Source organism: Myotis myotis, unplaced genomic scaffold (genome assembly GCF_014108235.1).
Source record: "Myotis myotis isolate mMyoMyo1 unplaced genomic scaffold, mMyoMyo1.p scaffold_m19_p_10, whole genome shotgun sequence".
NCBI lineage: Eukaryota > Metazoa > Chordata > Mammalia > Chiroptera > Vespertilionidae > Myotis > Myotis myotis.
Window position 1 is genome coordinate 22,648,377 of NW_023416314.1, and position 10,670 is coordinate 22,659,046.

Sequence of the window (10,670 nt, forward strand, 5' to 3'; positions counted from 1 at the left end):
GTGATTATGAATCTGTGCTGTGTGTTTTTAACTTGGGGCTCCATCTGTTCCTTGGTGATTCAGGAGGTGGTGAAGCTGCCACTCAAGACCTGAGAGCGGGACTCCCACTTGCAGTGTGTCGTGGGTACTGTATTCCTACCAGGTGAGCTGGGGAGGAGCTCTCAGTGCACACATAATTACCCCGATGTCATCCAGAGCCCAGGAAATCGGTTTCAAATAATTTCACAGGTGCAGCCGAAATGGCTCAGTGGTTGAGCATCGACCTATGAACCAGGAGGTCCCGGTTCAATTTTCAGTCAGGGTGCAGGTGGGCTCGATCCCCAGTGGGGGGCGTGCAGGAGGCAGCCAATCAATGATTCTCCTTCATCATTGATGTTTCTATCTCTCCCTTTCCCTTCCTCTCTGAAATCAATAAAAAATATTTGTTAAAAAATAAGTAATTTCACAGAAGGTTGTACATAGGGTCGTTTACTGAGCCTCAGAGAAATTTTGAAGGACACATGAAAGGCAGAGGGGAAGGAGAAGGGAACTGAGATTTGCGGACTCCTGCTGTGTGAGACGCAGTACTGAATCTTTGTGAGCTCATGATCTCACTCGCCTTTGTCGCAGTTCTCCAGCATGGGCATTGTTATTTCTACATTGCAGATGGGGCTCAGCTAAGAATCATACCGAGGAATTGGGGAAACCCTACCTTCTTGGAGATTAGGTTCTGAGAAAAGAATCTTAATAGGTTTTGAATCCACTATTTTACCAATTTCCTTGATTTTGAGACACTTTTTGGGTAAAACCTGTTCCCTGTCCTAAAAAAAACAGTGCTTGAGTTACATGCTTTGGGAAATGCTTGACTAGGTGGGTCCCAAGTGCCTTTGCAGCTCCGGGGTCAATGAGACCTTCGTTCTAGTATGGGCAGGACCTCATGTTGCTTTGTGAGCTCAGTTCTGGGGAGAAGGACTTTCAACAAGCCCTAAGCGATGTCCAGATGTTGGGGCCCTGCTTGACTGCCCATGGCAGGTTGCCAAGGCAAACAAAACAGCAGTCTCAGCCAGCCCAGGCCTCGGGGTCCTCAGGTAGCACAGGTAGAAAGTGAAACCCTCAGTGCTTCAGACTAGCTGTGATCTCTGAGCTGCTGCAAGCTAAAGGTATAGGCTCTAGGGCAGCCGTGGGCAAACTACGGCCAGCCCGTTTGAAATGAATAAAACTAAAAAAAAAAAAAAGACCGTACCCTTTTATGTAATGATGTTTACTTTGAATTTATATTAGTTCACACAAACACTCCATCCATGCTTTTGTTCCGGCCCTCAGGTCCAGTTTAAGAACCCATTGTGGCCCTCGAGTCAAAAAGTTTGCCCACCCCTGCTCTAGAGTAATGGGAGAAGGGCCAGTGTGTGCAAGGGGGAAAACCGGGAACACTAGGTCTTGAGCATCATGTCTGTCTTAGAGCGTCGCTTAAAGATGGTAGAAGATGCTTCTACTTCTGTGGGATTAGGTTGTCAACACCTTGCTTTGGCATCTCTGTGGACCTGGCTCCCCAACCCCTGCCCCACCGTTCTCTCTCATTTCGAGGAGGGGTGAGGGAAGGAACCAATGCTGGATGCATTTCGAAAAACCAAACCAAACCACAGTGGTGGTTAACGTGAGAAAGCCCTGGGGTTCAGTCTTCTTTCCGAGGTTTTGTAGCCTCTCTTGCTGAGAACAAGCTATCTGCTGTTTCATGGAGGCAAAGTGCTTGGTGGCAACAGAATCCTATCCAGGATACAACATTACATTTAGCCATGGTGTCTTCTCAGGCTCCTCTAGACCCAACCGGACCTGTTCACAGTGTCCCCAGGCCCAGGCTCCTTGCTTAGGTTTAAGATGGGGAATATAGAACCTTACCCCCTCCATCTATGTGGAGGAAGAAGTATAAATAGGCAACAGCTCTCTTCAAATAATTTTTTCCATATGTTTCTCTCCTCCAAGTCCAAGCCCTTTCTATATCCTTCATTTAGCTGAGGATTCAAGAAAAGAAGGTATGGTTTGGGGTCCATTTTACATTCTCTGTGGTGTTCACCTTCTATCTAGCCAATGAATTAGCCTCTCAGTGAAACTGAAACCAGAAGAGTCCAACCCTGCCCTCTTACGTAACATTCCTAGACTCTGGGGAGCTGAGGCTTCCATCCTTGACAGAGGACAGGGAGTCCACCCAGGCACGGTCACGTCAAAGGAAGAGCTGCCTAGCTGCGCTTCAGAAAGCGATTTTGTCAGCCAGAGGCTTTCTTTTCCTCTGGGCGAAGCTGGAATCTCTACTCTTTCTTGCTACGTGAGGTTGTGCGGAGGTGCTTTTTCTCACCTACATTTTTGTTTTATTAAACTTCCTCACCTCTGTCAGATCCTAAGGGCATTTGTTAGGCTATCACTCCGGGACTTCTCATTCCTTCTTGTAGATCCAGTATATATCTTATCTTGCAGTCATAATAAATCAGGACTTCATTCTAGTAGATAATTTTTGGCAGATTCTTTAGGATTTTCAATGCACATATTATGTCATCTGCAAATAAATACAAATTTTCTTCTTTCTAATATGTATGACTTACATATCTTTTCCTTGTCTTATTGTACTAACTAGGTTTTCCTGTACAAAAGTGAAGAGAAGTGGTGAGCATGGACTTTAGAGGTTGTGTTATTTAGTTGTAAAATTCTCTATTGGTTTCAGAGTTTGGGCATTCTAATAAGTGTATAGTGGTAATTTGTCTGAATTTGCATTTTTGTGGTGACAAATGATGTGGAGCACCTTTTCATATACCTATTTGCCATCTGTGTATCTTCTTTGGTGAGGTGTTTAAAGTCTTTGGCCCATTTTGAAATCAGGTTGTTTGTTTTCTTAATGTTGAGTTTTAGGAGTTCTTTCTAATAGTCCTTCATTAAGGTGTGTCTTTGACAAATATTTTCTCCCATTTTCTGGTTTATCTTTTCATTCTCTGGACATTATCTTTCACAGAGCAAAAGTTGTTGTAAGTAATTTTGTCCCATTTTTGTAATTTTTATCTTTAAGAGCAATTGCCTGAACTTTCTTTGCCACATCCCTCCTTCCCCTAATTAGTTATTAAAATATCTATTTCTTTATTGAGATTATCAACCTGTTTGTTCATTATAAGCATGTTTTCCTGCAAAATATTTGAATAGTTATATTAGTAACTGCTTTAAAATTCCTTATATGCCTATTTGCAACATCTAGGTCATTTTAGAATTGGTTTCTATTGCTTTATTTTTCTCTAGAGTATGGGTCCTATTTTTCAGTTTCTTTGCCTGTCTAGTGATTTTTCCATTGATTATATACTGGATATTATGATGGTATTTTGAAGAGACTCTGGATTTTATTTTTCTCTGTCATCAGAGAAAGGTTTTTCCTTGTTTGTTTTGGCCTAGGAGGCAGTTAACCTTGATATCCCTGTGGTGGGCAGCTGAAATCTCTTGATTTCCCCAACTTCACTTGCTATTCATTAGCTGGGCCCTCTGGGGCCTTCAGAGCACATGCATAGTTCAGTGGTCGGGCAAGGAGGTAGGCTCAGTTTATACTAAGACTTTGGGGTTTGCCGCTTCTGCAGCTTTGTCTTCCCCACAATTTCTCCCCTAACTTTCCAATCACTTCACAAGCCCTGGCTTTTGGCCACCTTGAGCTTCGTGCATATTGGGGAATGTCTGCAGACAAAAAGCCTCAGGCTCTCAACTCACACAAATTGTAAAGTTGTTGTTTTTAAAATCTTTATTGTTGGAAGTATTACATATGACACCTCCCCGCGCCCCCCCCCCCACACACACTCCATTGACCTCTTCTTGTAATGTTGTATTTTAAGAATGGTCTCTTATCTAGTTTCCACACACTTTTTGTCCCTTTCCAGAGCCTTCATATAGTTGCTGTAAGATATTTTTCCAGATTTTTGGTTGTTAGTACAGAGAGATTAGTCTGACCAAGCTATTCTGCCGTTACCACTCTGGATGAGTGTTAGGTAGTTTCTCAGCTTATGCTCTCCATACCCCACTGCTAGTGTAAATTTGCCCCCATATCCAAATATAGGGCTGGCTTAGTGCTCCAGTTTCTTGTGGGTCCACCCATGGTCCAGGATGGGTGGGAGGCGTCTGTATCACTTCCCCTTGCCCATTAGTCTTCTAGTTCAGTGGTTGGCAAACTCATTCGTCAACAGAGCCAAATATCAACAGTACAACGATTGAAATTTCTTTTGAGAGCCGAATTTTTTAAACTTAAACTATATAGGTAGGTACATTGTTATTAACTTAATTAGTGTACTCCTAAGGCTTAGGAAGAGCCACACTCAAGGGGCCAAAGAGCCGCATGTGGCTCGCGAGCCGCAGTTTGCCTACCACGGTTCTAGTTCCACTTCCACCATTCATGCTGATAGCATGGTCTCTTTCAGGCTTCCAGCTTTAGGCAGGCAGTTCCAGCCTTGACTCTCCCCGCTCCCCCCACCCCCATGAATGGGCTTCCTATTCCCAGATGCACTATAATCTCAGCATCAGAAATGGATATTCAATCCTGATATCCCCACTGGCAATTCTGATATAGACTCCTACTTACCAGTTTAACTGTTAGTTTACCTATTCCTTGTTTATGGAATTTAGAGTTTTCCACTTCTTAGTATTAAACATTTCTTTATGTTTGCAGTCATGGAGCACCCTGCATCAGCCCAGTCATGCATTCTGAACAAAAGTCCAATAATTCACTTTGCATAAGAATTTCTTAAAATATTTTTTAAAGTTTAGCTTTACCCTAGCCGGTTCAACTCAGTGGCTAGAGCGTTGGCTTGTGGACTGAAAGGCCCCGGGTTCTATTCTGGTCAAGGACACATGCCTGGTTGTGGGCTCAATCCCCAGTAGAGGGCATGGCATGCAGGAGGCAATCGATCAATGATTCTTTCTCATCATTGATGCTTCTATCTCTCTCTCCCTCTCCCTTCCTATCTGAAATCAATAAAAATATCTTAAAAACATAAAGGTTATCTTCTATTATGCATTAACTACCTGAGAATAGTATGCAATTTAGTCAATTTAAAATTAAAAGCTTACTTAAGAGTCACCATACACCAAAAAGGATGTATTCATTTCTGACATCATTAATACTCCAAAGAAAATTGTAATTTTATGGAAAAATGAAAACATTCAGAAAATGTTGAATAAATATTTATTGACCCAGGCATTCTAAGTGCTAGAATTATAGTATTGAATTCTTACTGGAAAGACTGTACTATGAAGTGTTATTATCTCTTTTATAAATGAGGAAACAGAAACTCAAAGTGAGGCTGATGTGACCTTTCCAAGTTTACACAATTGATAAACAGTCTGTACTGGATGTCAAACCCAGGTCTTTCTAGTCCCAATGGTCATGCTTTTGACAACTATTCTATGCAGCTCTGGGTTTTGCCAAGAATTAGCTAGCAGCCATCTTTAAGTCCTAAAGTGATGGCTCAAGGAGGAGGCAGACTTACAAAACGGTTTAAGACCTAGCTATGGTACTCTTGGGGGTACTAAATGAATTTGGAGCCTCCTTGCACTATACCAGGAAACCCTACATTTGTTGGTTACATAATCATTTAAAATCCATCTATGGTGCTACAGTATTAGTCTGCTAGGGCCACCACAAAAAAAATACCACAGGCAGGGTGGATTAAACAACAGACATTTATTTTCTGATAGTTTTGGAGGCTACAAGTCCAAGATCAAGGTGCTATCAGGGTTGGTTTCTAATGCAGCCCCCCTTTCTGGCTCATGGCCATTCTTCTGTACACATGAGGTAGGGGTGGAGGGTGGAGGGAGGGAGGGAGGGGGAGAGAGAGAGAGAGAGAGAGAGAGAGAGAGAGAGAGAGAGAGAGAGTTCTCTGATGTCTCTTCCTCATTGGACACCAACCCTTATGGATTAGCACCCAACCCTTATGACTTCATTTGACCTAATTGTCTTCCTAAGGGCTCTGTCTCCAAACACAGTCCCATTTGGGGTTGGAGCTTCAACATATGAATTTTGGGGGACACAATTCAATCCATAACAAGTACCATAAATAATTTTCTCAAACTTCCTTTTCTTGTTTTGTTACATTTATACCACTTATTTTAACTACTCCTTATGAAAATGATCAAAGTAGCTTTCTACACTTACTTCTAAAGGGAAGTGACTGTGATTGCCCAGAGATTAGAAGCTCAGGTTATATTAAAGAAGAGCATTTTAGCAAGGACTCAAGATTTTAATGTGAACAAGACCAACTCATACAGAAAAAAAAATGGTAAAGGGAGTTTTAGGCACTTTCAATGAGTGCCCAGTCAGCCCTAATTTGTTTATTAAGTAGAAGATAAAACTTGAGTGAAAAATGGAAACTTAATTAACTTAGATTGCAAGGCTGTCTATAAGAATCACGTGACCTTTGACTAAAATGAGATTTGGAGGGCAATTAGGTGCCAATATAAACATCTGTCATCCCGAGGGATTTGTCAAAGTCCTGGGAATACCCTTGAAGATGTCAAGGACCCGCTGTCCTGTGTCAGTGAGACCTGAACAGCTTGTCCTTTTCTTCTTTTGAAGGTAAAATACTGAAAATTCAGGCTATATTGTTTGGTGAATATTTGTCATTGGAACCACATGGTGCTAGAAATAGATCTGGGGTTGTGTAGGATTGAAGGTTCAGCATGAGGGAAGAAAAGTACAGCAGTTTAAAAAAATACAAAGAAGAGTCAACTGGTAGCTTAGAAAGCATGTTAGATTTTTTTCTATTCTATTCAAGGAAAAACGAATTTTGAGCCTCAGTGCCTTGACAAGGAATAGTTTTTATCTTGCTACCCACTCCCATTTCATTTTTACTAGCTGGAGCATGATCTTGGAAGTCAGAAACGAATCACTGCTGCCGATGAGTCCAAAGGAATGTGGAGCTGTTTTTGATGAATAACACTTTAATTTCAAATTATTCTACGTCTTTCTGAATAAACCACATAAGAAGCAATGAGTTTAAATGATAATAAGAAGCAATTAGCTTTTGAAAGAAGGGAGAAGCTCTCAGAGAAGTCCCAGTGTGAGGTTTTAAAACAGGGAATATTTCCTCAGGAAGGCTGAGATATTGCTCTTCCTGGAGTTGCTCATCTGGGGAGTAGGGTTCAGTGAGGAGTCTTTGCTGGGTATTTGTCTCATCCTGGGGCTTTGAAGCCAGATGGGGCAGGAGGGTGTAGTGGTTAGTGTCTAGCTCCATGAGGACTAGACAGACTGGGGGCGCAAGTCCATTTCGGCCATGAGTGCTCTTGGGCAACTAGATGAATTCTGAGCCTCAATTTCATTATCTGTAAAATTAGGTGGTTGTAACGATTAAATAATGCTTGTAATGTGCTTACAAGTTGGTAATTGTTCTGTAAATGGCAGCTCTTATTTCCTATGAGATTGCCCACATAGCTCAGAAAGGAAGGATGAAATGAATTCACATCAATGGACCAACGACTGTGGCTTGTGCTGTGCTACCACGACTCTCTCCTTTCATGCACTCACTTACTAGTAATTTCCACAACTTCCCTTGAGGCTTCATTTTTGCATTCTTTACTCTCATCTTGAGGCTTTTGCTTTGGTGTGTGGCTCAGATGAACTAATCACACATTTGAAAGTCATTGCCTTGGAGCACACTGTGGGTCCTGTTATGCCCAGATTTCAAGATCCCCAATAGACCAACAGGGAGCCAGCCGAGTCCGATGCAAAAGCAGAGAGTCTTTATTCGAACTAGTTCGGCTCCCCGACCACACTCACCGGTGCAATGGCAAGCCAAGTGGCAGAGAGAGTGCTAGCCCGGTGGGAAGAGGAGTTTTATAGGGGCGGTGGAGTAAGGGGAGGAGAGGTGACTGTGGGCCCTGCTGATTGGCCAGGTGCAAGTCGGGTCTTGTTACACAGGATGTGGTCATATCTATGGCGCTCACCTCCCTTGATTGTCATTGGTTAGTTTAAAGAAATCCTGGGCGTGGCTAGCAGAGGCTTGGGCTTCCGGGAAGAAGCCTTGCCGAGCACATGGCTGCTAGGGTAAGATGGAGGGCATAGCCCTCGCCCTTTCAGGTCCCAGGGGGCTTAAATTCCATTCTGAGGCTGCCTTGGATGTGGATGGACACTGCCCTCCTTATATTATCTTAGCTCTTAAAACTAAGCTCCCCCCACCCCTACAATGAGGAGCTATTGTCCTTTCTTTTTTTTTTCTAATAAACTTGCTCCCACATCAGAAGAAAAATCATCTCTCCCCTCTATTGTATGACCCTCTCCTGAGAGCCTCATCCTGAGCCGCCAAATCCGCCTGGTTGGCCACAGGGGAAAGGAACGGAGCTCTTTTCGTCCCCCTCATGGGCAGGTGTATGTGTGCTATTATGCGTTGGAAACATTAGCGTTTCGTAGGGTCTCATGTCAGTAATTATGCCTCCAGCTCAAGTGTTCTTTTCACAAAAGCAAATACCTTTTCCTGAAATTTTATTGTTAGTGTACAGGAATGGTGGGTTTTTGTATATTGATTTTGTATCCTGCAACTTTACTGTATCTGTTTCTAGTAATTTTTGGTGGAGTCCTTAGGATTTTCTATATAAAGAATAACGTCATCCGCAAAAAGTGACACTTTTACTTCTTCCTTTCCAATTTGGATCCCTTTTAATTTCTCTCTCTTACTTAATTGCCCTGGCTGGGACTTCCGGTACTGTGTTGAATAAGAGTGGTGAGAGTGGGCATCCTTGTCTTGTTCCTGATTTTAGAGGAAAAGCTTTCAGTTTTTCCCCATTGAGTATGATATTGGCTGAGGGTTTTCATACATGGCCTTTATTTTATTGAGTGTTTTAATCATAAATGGATGTTGTATCTTATCAAATGCTTCTCCTGCATTTATTATTCTTTGTTTTGTTAATGTGGTATATTATATTGATCGATTTGCATATGTTGAACCATCATTGTGCCCCTGGAATGAACCCCGCAGGATAGTGATATATTATTTTTAAAATGTGTTGTTGTATTTAATTTGCTAGTATTTTGTTTAGGTTTTACATCTGTATTCATCAGATAAAAACTTTTTCTTTTTTTTGTGTTATCCTTGAAAGGTTTTGGTACCAGGTTTATGTTGGCTTCATAAAATATGTTAGGAAGTATTGCCTCTTCTTCAATTTTTTAGAAATTTGAGAATAGATATCAAATCTTTGAATGTTTGGTAGAATTCACTAATGGCCTTGGACTTTTTTGGGGGGTAGGGGTGGGAGAGGTTTTTGATGGTTGTTTCAATGTTGATCAGTCTATTTAGATTTTCCAATTTTTTGTGATTCAGTCTAGGAAGGTTATATATTTCTAGGAACTTATCCATTTCTTCGAGGTTATTGAATTTGATGGCATATCGTCTTTCATAGTATTTTAATATGATCCTTTGCATTTCTGTGATGTCTGTGGTGACTTCTCTCTGATTTCTGGTTTTATTTTTATGAATCTTTTCTCTTTTTTCCTTAGTGAGTCTATCCAGGGGTTTGTCAATTTTATTAATCTTTCAAAGAACCAGCTCTTCATTGTATTAATTTTTTGTATAGTCTTTTTGTTCTCTATTTCATTCAATTCTGCTCTAATTTTGATTGTTTCCTTTCTTCTGTTGACCTTGAGCTACTTTTGTCCTTCTTTTTCTAGTTCTTTAAGATGTAATGTTAGGTTGTTTACCTGAGATTTTTCTTGTTTCTTGAGATAGGCCTGCAATGTTATAAACTTCCCTCTTTTGCTGCATCCCATAAGTTTTAATATGCTATATTGTTATTCTCATTTGTCTCTTTATATTTTTTGATCTTACCTTTTATTTCTTCTTTGACCAGTCATTTCTTAGAATATGTTGTTTATTTGTGGGGTTTTTAAACTTCCGTTTGCAGTTGATTTATACTTTCAAAGCATTGTGATCAGAGAATATGCATGGTATGATTTCAATCTTCTTAAATTTGAGGCTAGTTTTGTGACCCAACATATGGTCTATCCTTCAGAATGTACCATGTGCACTGGAGAAGAATGTATAATCTTACGTTCTGGGATGAAAGGCTCTGTCAACTATGTCCATTTGTTCTATGTGTCATTTAAGGCCAATATTTCTTTATTGATTTTCTGTTTGGACAATCTATTTAGAGCTGTCAATGGAGTATTTAGGTCTCCTACTATGATTGTGTTTTGTCAGTTCTCCCTTAAGTCTGCTTTATATATTTCAGTGCTCCCTGATTGGGTACAGATATATTGAGAAGTGTCAAGTCTTCTTGATGTAGTGTCCTCTTTATCATAAAACTAGAGGCCCGGTGCACAAAAATTTGTGCACCCCAGGGAGGGGGGGGTTGTCCCTCCGCCCAGCCTGTGCCCTCTTGCAGTCCTTGGGGGATGTGCCCTCCTTGGGGGATGTCCACCTGCTGGCTTAGGCCTGCTCCCTGGGGGGATCGGGCCTGAGCTGGCAGTCAGACATCCCTCTGACAGCCCGAGAGCCCTTGGGGGATGTCCACTTGCCAGCGGGGAACAGGCCTAAGCTGTAGTCGGACATCCTTAGTGCTGCTGAGGAGGCAGGAAAGGCTCCTGCCACCACCACTGTGCTGGCAGCTGGCAGCCTGGCTTGTGGCTGAGCAGAGCTCCCCCTATGGGAGCACACTGACCACCAGGGGGCAGCTCCTGCATTGAGCATCTG